The sequence below is a fragment of the Lolium rigidum genome, chromosome 2 (assembly GCF_022539505.1).
Source record: "Lolium rigidum isolate FL_2022 chromosome 2, APGP_CSIRO_Lrig_0.1, whole genome shotgun sequence".
NCBI classification, from domain to species: Eukaryota; Viridiplantae; Streptophyta; class Magnoliopsida; order Poales; family Poaceae; genus Lolium; species Lolium rigidum.
Window position 1 is genome coordinate 205,597,028 of NC_061509.1, and position 16,502 is coordinate 205,613,529.

The window sequence follows — 16,502 nt, forward strand, 5'->3', positions numbered from 1 at the left end:
CTCCCTTCGAAAGCGGTTGGTGGCATGGAGGAGACCTAATATAGCGAGCCACTCAGCAAGGGGAGCACGGGCCAGCGCCAAACGCCACCAGAGGATGATGCCTACGCCCAGAGGTGAGCACTCACCACTCCTCCGTTCCCCTCACCAATACAACCTCCTTAGGCCTCACCGGAATCAAGCAGGCCCGCCATCCCGAGCGGAGAGGCTCACAGGAGAGAGGGAAAACAAGGGGGAGAGGAGGCGGGTGGCTTCCTACCCGCCGCCGCGGGCCGGCCGGAGGCCGCCGTCGACCGCCATCATGGTCCGGCTCCCACCGGCGGGGTGCCAACGGTGGCGTGGAAAGGCGGCGGAGGGCTCTGTGACGGTGGAACCAATGACCTCCAAATCAAGGGCCACCCTCCTCATCCGCTAATGGCCATCCTCACTACCCCCTTGCTCTGGCCGGTCTCATTGCATCCTTCACCACCACTGCCATCGCAGGTCAGCACGGGGTGGGATTCTCTTGGTCAGCTTCTCTCCTTGATGATTCCCTTCCTGGTACAGCCTGCAACTTTCTCCTCGAGCCGTTGTTGCAATCTTGATTCTGCTCTGGTAGATTCCTTATCCCCCCTACGAATCCCCCTTGCAGCTCTCCTCCCAGTGATTTTCTCTGTGGATAACACCGTTCTTCTCTTCTGAATCAAGTGATGGGTGCAGCCCAAACTCCACTACAACACAGGTAAAATTCTAACCTCTTATTCGGATTTGAAACTAAGTTGCTTATGAAAAAATATATACATATTCTTGGATGTGGTTTCGTACTATGGATGCTTATACAACTTACAAATTTTATCTCCCAGCAGATCTTTGATGTTCGAGTTGAGCGGTCAACTTTCAGATGGTATATGCAAAACCTACCATGAGGCCAAGATTCAGCACAGAGAAAAAACTTCAGACAATCACGGTAAGAATAGCAAGAATTTTGGATCCTTCAGTTTGTAGATATTCCTATGGACTTTGTGTTGTTGTTGAAGCAATCTTCTGGTATGTTAGGTATCCTTGATTTTCTCTGAATTAATAGGCACCGCTCCATGGCATGTAAATAGGGTGAAGGTCATAATGCATACAGCTTGGTAAACAACCTCTTGGATTGGTGGAGAAAATATTGTCTATTAACATTATTCCAGAAGATGGGATTCCATGTCAAAGAAATTTGTAGCTTCATCATTTGCTTATCCTTTGGATGTGTTCTCATCTCAGATTTCATTTACAGGTCAAAGTTGGTTTCAGGTAACCAGTTTTGTCTCACTGACCACTGAAGTTATACTAATGTGTTCCGGCACCGATCCTAGCTGTTGAAGAATTTGCTTTGCTCTAGAAAATAAATTTTTATGTGAAGAGATGTTTTCCCTGTAGGTCCAAGCACCAAAACTAAAACTGACAATGAGAAACAAAAATGGTGGACTGGTCAAGAACACCGCATAATTTTTTTTATGTGAAGACATTCTTTTATTTACATTTTTTATGCGGTGCTGCAGTTTTATTCCCCCTTTGTAATTACAGCCTTATATCCAGAAGAAGAACAATTACTACTTAGAGATATGTAAATCTAGCTCTTTCTTGAATTCTATATCTGCCCTCCCTTTGGATTGTGTATAAATGGGTAAAGCTTGCTTTTTTTGTTTTGCCGTATCTCTTCCTTTAGTGCATGACTTCGAGGACCGAAAAACCACCTGCTGGCATTTGAACTTCGTTTATTTTATTTGTAAAAAGAATTTAATTAATGCACCTAATATACATTTGGTCACTGCTCAGTTCCAAATAGTTTATCTGCATTTTTGTACCTTAAGGTCTCCTTTTATCTGCACTATGAATGGCATCAGGGTTTTCGTGTGGTGAAATCGTAAAAAGAAATAGTAAAAAAATTGTATCAAACTGGCAAAACATGTATGCATGTTTATTTTGTCATCCATATATCAAATCTATGCTACCAACCTGCAAAGATACGTTGTGGCGACCATAGAAAACAGAAAAGTAGAACAAGTACATCTGTTAGATATTGATACGTATGCACATCTGTAAATTTAACATATACTTGGCTGCATGCTTGGCTGTGTAAAGTGTACAACAGAGAAAATATTAAACTGAACCATGCCCGATCTAAAAGGAAGACCCTGATGTACACTTAACCAGTTGTCAACTGAATAGCTGAACCTTAGTACTTTATATTCCGATTTCAGGATAGTAGTTTAACCCAAGAACACCATCTTCAAGCTTTATATGCCTTAGACTGTTAACTGCACATTGCAGAACCTTGCTGAACTAGATAATCAATACTTTATATTCAGATTTCAGGATGGAAGCGTAACCCATAAACACCATCTTCAGGCTTTATAGCAGGACCATTTGTGCACATTTTGCCTTAGACTATCAACTGCACAGTGCAAAACCATACTGGACTAGATAGTCAATACTTTATTCTCAGATTTCAGGATAGAAGTGTGACCCAACAACACCATCTTCAAGCTTTATAGCAGGACCATTTGTGTGCAGTTTCCTTAGACTGTTAACTGCACAGTGCAAAAGCATGTTGGACTAGATAATCAGGTTTTAGTCCATATACTCTTAGGCCAAGGCCTTTATTACTTATTTAACCATACTGTTGAATTAGCAGTTTAGTACTTTAGGAGTTCCTTTTAGCACCAGTAATTGTTTGTACCAGATGTAAACATGACACTAACATACCATCCCAATTTTGGTGCTCTACCTTTATACTGCTTAATTTTATAGCCCTATCCACCTGCATCTATCTACATTTTGAACGAAGGATGCAGATAATTGAGAGAAACAGAGATCACTCTAATTAGAAAGAGCAAACCTTAACTTATAAACCAAATGGAAACAAATTTAGGTTCCTTTGACTACCAAATTTTGATTACGTGAGAATTGTTACCTTGCCTACTTACAGTCCTCCAATTTGTTTTTACGCTTTCTATTTTAATCTGGGCGGAAGTTAACAGGAAAAAGCATGACAAAATGAAAATACTTATCTTATTTTTTTGATCCCCGTCAGTAATACGTAGGCACATAAGTGTGACAATACATCAAAGAGAACAAGAATATAAATTACCTCAGCTCTTGTATTTGCAGATAAGTCATGTGACATCCTTCGCTCAAGTACCTTCGATTTTTTCAATATCTATGAGTGGGAATTTCCCAGTTCATTATCCAAGATATGACCCAATGTACATTCAGCCTGTAGGTGGATGAGGCTTTTGAATCGGCATCATGATGCAGGAGATCTAGATTTCTTATCCGTGTGATCAATAGTCCCTATAGTTTTTTGATATGCGTTGTGTTTTCTGATGTATTTTTATGATGTTTCACACCTGATATCCGCAAGAGTTTTTGTCACCTTTGTAGTAGCCACTTGGATATATCATTATTGAAAGAACGTGTTACAATTTAGAATTTACCATGTACTTCAATCCATAGTTCATATCATTCCAGTCTAAGCTAGCTATATTTTCTTTTTACCTCAGAGACAATCAGAATATAAATGATGGCAGCTCCGCTTCTCTTGATAATTTTGGATGGGGGCTTGGGAGTGGCGGCGCAAGTAGCCTCGGCCTCAATCTATCGATTTTATGTTCTGTGCTGCAGATTCCTGTTCGGACTGGCCTTCTTGTGGTATACTTTTTTGCTCAACCCTTTCCTCTTCCTATTTGATTTGGTCTGCTTTTGTTGACCTTTTTCTTCCTCGTGGTGATTGGTCTTTTGGTGCAGATCATCAAGTTTCTCTTCGTTCCTAAGAGCGGATGCCGGATCGGTGCCCATCGTGTCCATCCGCCTCTACTCTGTCGTTACATCGGCTTTGTACTGCTAGAGTCTTGAAGTGCAGTAGCATCGGAGGGACCGTACACCTAAGGGCAGCAGGACTGGAACCGTGGTTATGGTGGTAGCAGCGGCGGATGGGAATTGGTGGAGGAGACCAATTCGGTGCTGGCCGGCGAGCACAACATGGCAGGAGGTCTGAGATGGCCAAGTTCGTCGTGCAGGATTTCATTGGTCGAGCAGAGGCTGCTGCACCTCTATCCTGCCAAGCTGGAGTACTAAGTTTGTTCCTTCTTAGCCTTAGGCTGCAGTGAGCCACCGAAGATCTCCATATGGCCACTTATCTCTTCATATTCTCTTGGCAATATTCTGTTGCTACAATTTTTTTGCTTGCCGATTGATGGTTTCAGTGAAGGTACGTACACCTCCCCTTCATAATAATCTCTCATGTTTCCTCTCGATCAAGGCCATCACTTCTTGTTGGCCGTGATTAATTTATGAGTTCCATATTTGTCAAAGTTTGTCTCCTTCCCACGGCATACTATTCCCTATGGTGGAGGGATTCCATGAATCACCTTGCAGGCTACAAATACTTGCTTATTTTTTCTCTTTTTTTTTTGGAATAGACAAATCTATAACAGCGTTGGACTGATCTCTCTTATTTTGTGAAAGGTCAAAGTTTTTGGTCAGCACCATGATTTTATTCTGCTCTAGGGAAGCATAGCCCTCAATAATGAGAGTGATACTTGGTTTTATTTCTGGACAGTTCCTGGTTTTAGTACTTCTAATGTGTAGAAAGTTCTTATGCACATTCAGTTATCCATTCAAGTTCTTAATTCTGGAAATCATGCAGTGAACTAAAACGCATGAGATCTGCTCCAGCCCAAGAGTCTCTTTTTGGAATATTATAGATGTGTCTTGTGCAATAAACTCAAGATAGAGAAAAAAGATAATTCCTTCTTGATATGTCAGTTTGCCCGGACGCGCTGGAAATATATATGGCCAGGTTTCAGAACTACAAATTTGTTCATCAGAATATTAAAAATAGGTTGGCTATCCCTTTCCATATGGAAATTATTACATTAGTTGCTTTGATTCAAGAACAAATCAGTCAAGTCTTTACAAATGCATGAGAAGCCTCCATGAGTTGATGCATATGGTCTTACACATAGTTAAAAGAAAAGAATATCGACCTAGGGCCTAGACAGAAAGACTTGGACATCTCTCTTATTTAGCTTTTGCCTCTTTCTTGCTATTGTTGATACTTTCTTATTATTATTTACTTTCCAAAATATTCTACAGGTTATATATATGTTTAGAGGACAGAAATTCTCCTGGGCAAGCATCCAATTGATTGTGCTTCCAACAAAATAACAAGTCCAAAGCTCAGGCAGCTAAGAGAAGAAGAGGAGGAGGAGCAGGACATACCAAATCAGACTTCGTTTCGTCAGTCTATTTCTTCAGAGGGCAAAGAAGTCATCATTCTTCAGTCGATTACTTCAAAGGGCAAAGAACCAGTCGACGAGGATAATAGCTGACTGCTCCAACACCAGGGAACCACAACACCACCGGTCCTACTATTCTACTTTCCTTTTTCGTTAAAAATGTGTTAACATGCTATGTTCATGTACTCTATGTATGCCAATCCAATCAGGTGCAATAACTGGTTAGGTCGGCGAATTATGCTGGGTTCTGTAGTTAGCTCACATATATACTATAAATTATCAGTACCACTACCACCTAATCTTTGTATTGTGTGTGGATTGACCCAATCTTTCATCAATATCCTATACAAGTCTGTTGCGAACATCAACAGCACTCTGGTAAAACTATGCAATGCAATTCTTCAAATTGAAGCTACATTTCAGGCGAGGAGTTGTGTGGGGATGTTGATGTGGTCTTGGGGCTCAGGAAAAGTGGATAAGTCGTTTTTGAGTGTTACATGATTATGAGTTCAGTTTGGTTCTCTCTATTCCTTACAAATAAAAGAATCTTCAGTTTAGGTTAGTGGAGTCTGTCTGATGTATAATATTTTGCTTCTCTCTGTTGTCTTTTCTTTATTTTTATGTAGTTCTACACAAGAAGATTATAATATACTTCATGGTTCAATTTTAGTTCTACACATGAGGATTTTAAATCACAACTTTCTGCCTTTACTGACGATTGTTGGGTTACTTCCACGGATGCTAACACATCAATTTCTCAGTTTGCTAAATAGTTTTCAGAATTTTAGCTCCTGAATGGTAGTGATATACTCTGCTGAAACATCTTGGTTAACTGAATGATGCATTTCCCATTTGTTGATGCTAAAATTTTGATCTGTTGTTTTAATGCCATTGCTGTGTTCCTGCTCTTTCTTCATTTTTCAATCCGTGCTTGAGTCGCAGTCGAGTCCTAGAGGTCTGCATGTGGTTCCACTTTCTTCTTCTTGTTTTTCTTTTGTTCCTCCTATTGTTCCATTGGTTGTTTCCTTGCGTGTGTGCCAGTGGCTAGATGATGATAATCTACGCTCCGTTCTGACTAAATAGTCTATATTTTCTTTCATTGCTTTTGAATATCCTGGTGTATCTAGAAAATTTTGATCATAGACTATGGAAGACAAACTAAGGTATTTTCAGCTAGGATCTACCAAAGTGTTCCTTTATATGCTTTTCATAATTCTCTTGCAGATTCAGCTCGAGACTGTTAGGTATGGAACTGTTTTATCTCCGCGTGGTGCACTCTTCCTGTTGACAGAAATATAACAAATATTGGCAAATCTGAGTGAAGATCCAATTCTCTTCAAGGTCAAGTGAGAAGGCATATAACAAATATGGGCAAATCATGTGGTTGTACAATTTTATTTCTATAAATGCACATGCCTTTATATGTAATTCTGAAATTATTACTCTGTTATTTCTTACTGGTTCTGAATTAACAAAATAACCCCTATTTGGATGATGGAAGAGATTTCTACCACCCACCTCCCAAACTCTATACCTATCGACACTCATATAAAAGAAACAAAGGTTTGTCTTCTCCAAACTTTGTTTTGTAGTTCGCCTAAATAAGTGGTTTTATTTACAAGTGGACCTACCACTAAGTATGGCACATGTGATTGTCAATTTATCATGGAAGTTTTTTTCTGAATTATAATTATTTTTGTTGGCCAATGGTCATCTACCTGAAACAGTATGGCCATGCTGTGTCTACCAAAATAATTTTAACTTCCTGGTGTAATAATATGGTCATGTTATTTTTCTTCTTTTCAATTCTACATAACTACTGGAAGTAGTCACAATTACAATTATTCTTCATATACATTTGTGCTCATATCAGATAGGTAATAGAAACTTAAACTTGACACAGGAAAAAGGTTTATATAATCTTCCACACTGCTACTGTTCAGAGTATTTTCATATTTGGAGTTTTTTTACATATCAGTTACTCAATTCTAGCAAAGTTATGTCATGGTCCGTTCATTTGCCATGACATCTTTGAACTCCCACTATATTCCCATGAATTAAGAGGACCCAAGCCCATATGTGATCATTTTTTGTCAGGGTACTATTCATACACGGTATAGCTTTTACGCAACATAGTTAGTACCAGTACCTGTTTGATTTCCCTAGACTCTGAAAGAATCTATCTAGCCATCCAGGTCTCACGAAATAGTCCATCCGAATAGTTTCCATTTCCTTCAGGAGCCTTGCAATACTTGAAGCTATATTTTGTTGTATAGTTAGTTCATGTTACTAGGAAAAGTTAAGCAAGCTATATATGTCCAAGATACCTTATCTTTGCAAAGTATATCACAGCTAAATGAAGTCGATATCTTTTCTGGTACCTATTACTGATGTGTAAATCTGATGAACATATTGTGTCTTTGTCAAGAGACATTTTTCTAAGGAAATAGATAACTCATGTTAACCAGTGATTCGAATTGTTGATGGCCTCAAGACAAAGGCGAGATTATCCATCAGAGTGGCTTCTCTACCAAATAAGCAATGGTAAACATTATTGCCTCAACTAGCAAGGTGGCCCTCGCATTTGCGAGGGCAATGCCAGAACTTGTCAATTATGGCTCTACAGAAACTTATATTATGAAATTTGAATTAGGATTATTCTATATTCACCACAAATACTATATCAGAAAATACCACTTGTTCCAAAGACATCTTTAACAACTTTTAATTTCTTGGAGATATTTTTTGTTGGCATAAGAAATGAATTATCATTGAATATATGTGCCTTTTGCAAGTGGTGATATTAAAAAAAGTAGTACATAGATTTTAACTTACATGTAGAGTATCAGAAATACACTGTTGATCTTAGCATAGGCTCATGCCACTTGACAAAAAAAATTAGATGTTTTTAAAAGCTTGACCAAAAATTACATCCATACATGTCGACATTGTATGTGTGCACATCAATTTTCATGGAAAACCGACACTTTTTGTGTCCTGTGTAAAAATAATAAAGAAATGTCTCACTAAGAGATATTTTTCAGAATCATATTTTATCTTTTTGACGCACGACACAAACAATATCGATTTTTTTGCGAAGCAACTTTGCGAGAACATAGAACCTTGAGATGTACATGATAAATTTTGAATCACAATTTTTTGACATTTTAAAATGTGGTTAAGCTCATTTAAAAAAACAGGAGCATCTACTCATGGGTGCAAAAACTTCATGTCAATATCCAATGGTTATGAGTAGTCATTTAAAAGAGGGACCACGCTAAATCCATGAAGACAATATGTATTTACTTATAAACCGGAATAACCAATTTCCGGCGATGTACGGTAAATATCGGCCGAGAAGAAATCTTTGAATTTGACATCACTTTAAACACTTAATAAGTTAAAATTTATTTGAAATCTTTGAAAAGTCTATAAGTGTATATATACTTTTGTATGTAGATAAAATTGACAAAGATATTTTGAGATGGAGAGAGTATATATTGATTATGATTATTCATGTTTCAGGTTTAACCAAAATTTTCATGTTCAAATATAGTCACGTAGTGACCAGACAGCCTATTCTTCATGTTCTATCACATCCTACTACTTTGCTAGCATCACGATTCGATCTAGCTAGCGTAGGAAGTTTTCTTAACAGGCACACGTAATGTCCTTTTGAAGATATGATCTAACACTATTAGTTAGTTTCGGTTGTTTTATCTAGCGCCGTAGTTATGCTGCTATTTCTTAGCGGGTGTAGTGGTGTCGTGTGGAGACAATTTTAGTTTTCTTTGGCTTAATTTATTTTGCATCATATCGATACCACATGGCAGTCTCACATGAGTAGATTAGATATGAAGACCATTAGAACCACTTCTTTTTGAAGCATAACTAAGTAGTCAGAAATAAAAACAAAATGAAAAATAAAAAAGGTATGTCGACGGCCACCCTCGGCATACCCTATATATAGAGGGCTTCAAACGTGGTTGTAGGCATACACCTACCACTGTCAGGCTTCCGTTGGTGGGTGGAACTGTGGGCCACGTGGTAGGAGTATATGCCGGCAGCTATGCTTTTGCCGATGGGCAGCCTCAACATAATGGCATGTATGCCGACGGTCCCAGAAAACCCCCCCAACATGCCCACCTATATGGTGATGGCCAGATTTCGTCGACGACTATTTTAGAGCGCTCGGCATGTGCGATCGTATGCCGACGGCCTCTATATATATCATGCCACATGTGTATGGTTTAAATAAAGCTTGAATCCAATTTTTATAGCCTCTTAAACTGGATATTGATCAAATCATTTTTCTAGAAATTTTCGCTGTAGAGATATTAGTTATGTATATTTTAGTTCCTCTACGTTTCGATTACTATCCTATCCGTACATTTTTATCTCTAAATTATAGCCATACATTTAGTTAGTTAAATATTATCCTAAAGCCAATTTTTTTCTTCCATATGCAATAAAGGGGTTACGTGATGATACTAACAGAAAAGCTAATGGTAATTTTTCTTCCATGTAAAGTACGTGTGGGTTTTATTTTGGGGAACACATGATGGGTGTACATGTACACAATGTCTATAAAATAAATAGTTGTTACGTACAATTTAATTACACCTTTATTTTCCTTTCTCATAGAAGGTGGTGACACGTGACATATCTCATATGTGTTACGTAAAATCTTTAAATCTTGTTCATTAAAATTACAGATCTAGCGGTTGAAATAATTTTGATGATGTGGATCAATGTAGTGTCTCTATTTTAGACCCTGTATTGTGCTTTTAGTATATAATAGATAGATGTAATGGCAAGGTACTCCGAATAGGAATTTCAAAATTGTTACTCATATGTGGTGCGATGATACAAGTACTTCTTTTGCATTACATCTGTGTTGTGTCAGTAAAATAAGTTTTAGGCTCAACGTGTTGTAAACCCGTTCAAATTTAACCCCCAGTTGATTTTGAATTTTTGCATTCAATTCTTAAAAATATCTATGTAGTATGATGTCATCTGTCTTTTGATGTGATTTTTAGTTATCTTGGTCATGTATGTTTTTTCTATTCGTGTTATTGTCGTATTGATATTTCTTACAATTGTTATCTTGGCTATCATTTAGTTCAACTATTTATATCAGGTCTTACATGTTCGCATTCTACTATAAAATACTTATTTAAACTAAATCACTACTCTTTTGTATGTATGATTGCTTGCTGATATTTAGCCCTCTCATGCAATCACCCCGTTAAACTAAATTTTCTTGATAAATGTCTGTTATCGAAATACAAGACAAGACAAAGGCGAGATTATCCATCAGAGTGCCTTCTCTACCAAATAAGCAATGGTAAACATTATTACCTCAATGTAATGGCAATGTACTCCGAATAGGAATTTCAAAATTGTTATTCTCATATGTTGTGCGATGATACAAGTACTTCTTTTGCATTACACCTGTGTTGTGTCAATAAAATAAGTTTTAGGCTCAACGTGTTGTAAATAACTCCCAGTTGATTTTGAATTTTTGCATAATTCTTAAAAATATCTATGTGACATGATGTCATACATCTTCTGATGTGATTTTTAGTTATCTTGAGTCATGTATGTTTTTTCTGTTCGTGTTATTGTCGTCTTGATATTTCTTACAATTGTTATCTTGGCTATCATTTAGTTCAACTATTTATATCAGGTCTTACATGTCCGCATTCTACTATAAAATACTTATTTAAACTAAATCACTACTCTTTTGTATGTATGATTGCTTGCTGATATTTAGCCCAATCATGCAATCACCCCGTTAAACTAAATTTGCTTGATGAATGTATGTCAGCGAAATACCTACAATATGATCAGTTGGCCCTTTTTTCTCTCCAAATTGGCACTTCGTAGTGTAGACTGCCGTAATATTATATTTTGTTCTGCCCTTAGCTTCTGCTTTTAATACTCTCACCTTATAAAACATGGTTTAATATCCATAAGAATGAATTTGTCTTTGCACTGCATTAATTAAATTTTTTTTTTGCTACAGAATGCGCTTTTATGACTGGTGTTCTTAGGGACTTTCGATGTTTCCAGATGTTCCACTCAGCTTCATGACTATTGTTCTTGGGGACTTTTGATGCTTTGAGATCTTCTACTCTACAAGTCTAGAATTCTGATGATCCAAAAGCTTATGAGCATAATTTTACGTTGTATATTGGCTTGGCATTTTGAGAACAGAATATTTACTACAACATTTTCTGAAAATGTCCCCATGACAGCCTGCAAGGTACTATCAATCCACCTACAAGAATTGATTAACGTAGGAGGCATAGAGATCTCGCAGTGGACACCAGCCTATGGTTCAGTCACAACAACAATTTCCCAGATGGTGCACGGAACGGTAAAAGGAATGCCCTGCACCCATAAACACTCCAGCAGTGGTTGAACATATGCTAAGCCCATTTGTTTTGGAAATGCACATCTTTCCGAAACAAATGATAGCTCCAAAAGCCTTGGAAATACAGTGATTTCAATGAATGATCAGCCTGCTGTGCATCTAGCCAGACAATACTAGTAATACCTCAAATCAATGTGATTCCCAAACACCTCACAGATGTAACACAGGTTTCATTTTTTTGCGGGTATTTTTTTAGGGTATTTAACACAGGTCTCTGCTAACCGCTGTTTTGAGGGGTTAGAAATATTTGTGGTGGCATCTGTAATAATTGTTGCGTTTCATTTTCTTTCATTTTTTTTCTTTTTCTCTAACAATTACTACCATCAGTCACCATGTGGCGCGGCGTGCCGCCGCGCCTTTCATTGCTAGTGACATTTGGAGCACTACCTTATTTTGTCAATTAAGCAATTAAAGTGGAGAAATAAATTCCGAAATAGATTCTCTACTGAACGAGGAGCAATTTTCGTACAATGGGGTAACGTCGTCTTTCTCTCATACTTGCCACGTCAGTTTTTTGCTTAGTTGGAGGAGAGGGATTGAAAAAAGAGAAGGTTGTCATCCCAAGCTAAGGGATGATCTCTTATGAAATAAGAGATGACTATTTTCTCCATTGTACGACTTGTCTTCCCTTAGCCACACAATTTCGTACTAAAAATAATTATTTCTCAATTATTGCAAGGGATAACAATAAGAGATAATGCATTTTACCTTTTATGTCTATTATCTTCTCTAAATGATGTGAATTATTAAGAAAAGACATGCCTTCCCTACCATTGTGCATTCCTTAAGCAGACAGAAATCAGTAACTAGAAATGAGGGGAAGAATAGGCAAGGTTGACTGCCATGAGACTAACCTTCTGAAACGTGTAACATGAAGAAGCTCTCCAGGTTGAAGATGACATGTCGCTGCCTCTAATGGGTCGGCCCAGTTGGTCGGTCTCTTGCCTTTTTCTTCTTTCTCTATTAAATCGCGTGGTTCAAATTATTTTATAAAATCCAATATTTCAAGTGAGACTTTGAAACTCAAACAGAGATATTAAAATAACACTCCACCATAGTTTGGTGAAGTTATTTTTATTCCCTCTCATTAATATTTCAAGTATGGTTGGAAAATTATTTTAAATCTTACCAAAATGCAAATGGTATGAACAAATGCTTACATGTTGGATAGTCATGTTGATCCACTCTCATTTGAAACGTTTTAAATTAAGGTTGAGTAAAATTCAAACAAGAACTCAAAAAGATTTTTTTTCTTTGAGAAATTACATCAAAGCCAAACATTTCAACACAATTGCTTATTTTATTTTACATTCCAAAATTTTGGATGTGAGAAACTACCACCCTTAAAAGGAATCTCGTATTCGAGATTCAATAAGGCTAGAAGGAAATATGGGTTTGAGATAAACTAGGGTGCTACCACCCTTAAAATAAACTTGCATGGTTGTTTTCTTCATGGTCTAATCGCGTGGTAACTCCAAGTATTCCTTCAGTCACCTTGGTCCGCAACCTCATATGCTTCACTTCTAGAGATATAATTGACCGTAGCCTTGTTAAAGGGTCTAGGCTTCCCACGGCTCCCATTTGACATTCTCATTATCTTTCTTGTTATTATCTTCTGGATAGTCCCTAGCATAATGTCTGAGCTTGCGACAGTTGTAGCAAATAACCTAGCTAGGGTCCGTCTTGCCATGGTGGTTGTGACTCTTTTGGCCATTATGGTGGTGACCATTTCCTCCATGCTTATGATGTCTAGAGCTTACATTTCCTTCATAAGGGGTGTGTGGTTTCTGATATGCTCCTGAGAATGAACTCACGTGGGTGTGCTTCCTCTTGCGGTTCTTCAGGCTCTTATGTTTGGATTCCACAATTACCGCCATGTCCAGTAATTCTTGATAGTTGTTGTACCTTATGTCACACAGCTGGATTGATAGTTCATCATTGAGACCTCTAATGAATTCCTCTTTCCTCTTTGCGTCAGTGGACACATAGTCAGGAGCGTAGCATGCCAACTTGCTGAATAGATCACCATACTCAGACACAGAGCGAGTTCCTTGGTGCAGGTCGCGAAACTCGCGTCTCTTGAGATACATGAACCCATAAGCAACATGAGCCGTAGGAAAAGCTCCTTGGAACTGATCCTAGGTAATACCATTTACATCAGGATAGGTGATCTGATAGCTATCCCACCACTTAGCTGCAGAGCCTTCAAGTTGATGCACGGCAAACCGCACTCTTTCCGCTCCTTGAGCTCGGATAGTGTCTAGCTTCGTGTTGATTGTACGGAGCCAGTCATCGGCTACAATGGGCTTAGGAGAACTTGAGAATGTAGGAAGATTCAGTCTCAGAAAATGAGTCAAGTGATCATGTTGTTGTTCGCCAAGAACTGGGTCATCATCTGAATCAGTTGTGCTTGTGCCATCATCAACTGTTGCATCTCGGGATCATGATGAGGCGACATCTGTTGGTTTGGTATAGATGAGAACAAAAGTAGAGATAGGATCTAAGGGGAATAAAATTCTTACCCTGACACAACACATTCTTAGAGACAATCCTCAAAAAGAGACAAACATTAATTTTACTCACATATAGTTTGAAAGTACACAGATGGTGACACGTCTCAAAAACATGAAGAAAAACACTAGGTTCCATACCACAAGTCAGTCACAGGCAAAAATTCAAACTCGATAAACGACTAAGGAAAACAAGGCATGGTGGTCTCGCTAGCTAAACTAATCTTCCTCCATGACTTTCACTTCCTCGAAGGTGAGTCCTTATTCAAGGAATGTCACCTTGTAGTCTTGCGCTTCCGCATTGAAAGCGTCAATCTTCTCTTGAAGCTCTCTCTTCTCAACACGTAGATTTTGATTTTCTATCAGGTCACGATCACCATCTAACTCGAAGTGGTGGCTCTCTAGTACTTGTGTCATATCTCTAACGCTCTTGTTTTCTCTTGAGATCGCTTCTCTTGGTTCTTCAACTTATCTTCCATGGCCTTGATATTTTCTTCTTGATCTTGGAATACCACGACCTTCCCCTTGTGTTGGGTGCGCAACTCATCTTTGAAAAAAACCCATTGTTGTTTCTATCAGGATCAATGCTCCTAACGAGGGTTTGTAAGTCTTGAAAAACATCGGCGCACATGCTAGAGGGACTTCTTGGTGTCATCATTATATTCAAAGCCTTCCTCACTATTCTAACATCTCCCAAATGAATAAGAATAGTGATCCTTCAACTTGGAGGAGTGGAGTCCACGGAGGCGCCCTATTAGATCATGCATCGCGACATCGATGCCCCTCTTCCTGCTGTTCTGGTGCATGTCGGGGGGATGGCCCCCGGTAGGCCAAGACTATGGCAAACATGTCGTGATAAACAGTTTGTTTACCGGTTTAAATATTAAACCGGATGCTCGAAGTTGAGTGAGATTTGTGCTAAGTTGAAACAAACCGGTATACCAGGAGGGGTATACCGGAGTACGAGAAACATAAGAGATTGTGGTACGGAGGCAAAAGATACTGGAGCTCAAAGATAAAGATACATGATAAAGATACCTGATAAAGATACCGGGAAGTTTTGCTGAGATCGGTATGATAAGATGGTTTCGGCAAAGACGCCGGAAGGTTACGAACTTGAGATCGGAAAGATTAATCCGGTACGTTTGAGATGGGAACCTAGCATCGTCTGTTGGATAGAATCCGCCGGACTATACCAGCTTCGGGGACTAATGTTGGGGGGATGGCCCCCGGTAGGCCAAAGGCTTGGTAAACTTGCCCCCTTTCAGTTATAAAGATACCGGTTTAAAGGTTAAACCGGACTGCTAAGTTAAGCTGTCTAGCGCCAAGTGACAACGTACCGGTATCCAGGATGGGTATACCGGAATGTGGGTAATTAGAGAAGAGGCCGGAGTACCGGCATGAGCTCTACTGTAGCATGTCGGCACACTGGTCAAAGATTCCTTCAAGAACTAGAGGACAAGGATGAGCGAAGCAGATCAGCTTTAAACGAAGCCCTGAAGCCAAAGCGGAAGATGACGTAAAAGCTACCGGAGGATGTCATCGTTCCTTGATTAAAGACGTACCGGTGTCATCTGTAGCCAAAGAGGCTTTGTAAAGTAGTTTGTCTAGTCAAAGATGTCATTAGGGTTTCTTCCCTTGTAAGCCACCCTCTCCCCTATATAAGGAGAGGGGGCACACCCCTGCGCGGGGAGAGTTCATTCGATAGATCGCGACCTAGCAGGAGAGAAGTAGAGTGTACTGTTCTTCTTCAACCTCTGGCCAAGGCCAAGTTCATCAGTAAAGATACCGGAGTTCCATCCGAAATCCATCCTTGTGTTGCCAAAATCCTCTAGCGCACATTCGGCCCTAACTTAAGCCATCCTATGGCATCTGTCTGTTCACCACGACGACACTTGGCACCCACCATGGGGCCAGCAGCTGTGCTTGCTGGAGTTCATATTCGGGCGGGCATCCTCTCCGTCTCCGGCGAGCGCATGGTTTCCAGCCTCGTCTATCGCCTCGGCTCGCTGGACTTCATCAACGACAAAGCGGGCTGCTTCGCCAACGGCGGACGCTACCCGCAGAACAGCCGCATCATCGAATTCGGCTCCCACCGCATCTACCTCGGCACCGCGCCGGAGCCCCAGTGCCCATTGCTGGTGCTGGTGGCGCCAGATCCACCAAGATCTTCGGCTGCTTGCGGGCCGCGCTCCGACCGCGCCGTTGGCAGCGTCGAGGTGATGATAACCGGCGAGCTACTATGGAATGTAGCCCTTCTCCGCCCTTTCCATTCCTGAAAGTGCAATGTAAGGA

The 16,502-nt window shown here is 39.5% G+C and overlaps 1 long non-coding RNA gene across 5 annotated transcripts; it reads left to right on the plus strand.

Annotated features, from left to right (window-relative positions):
• Positions 1-304: 304 nt before the first annotated feature.
• On the plus strand, positions 305-11,517 carry LOC124692869. Of its 5 annotated transcripts, XR_006999753.1 has the most exons (8): positions 305-537; positions 629-718; positions 843-943; positions 1,061-3,669; positions 3,766-4,228; positions 4,667-4,861; positions 5,116-7,802; positions 11,287-11,517. It is a non-coding gene; the product is annotated as an uncharacterized LOC124692869 (long non-coding RNA). The 5 variants fall into 5 exon arrangements; XR_006999752.1 differs by lacking the exon at positions 4,667-4,861 and having other exon boundaries at positions 840-943; XR_006999751.1 differs by lacking the exon at positions 4,667-4,861 and having other exon boundaries at positions 1,033-3,669.
• Positions 11,518-16,502: the final 4,985 nt, after the last annotated feature.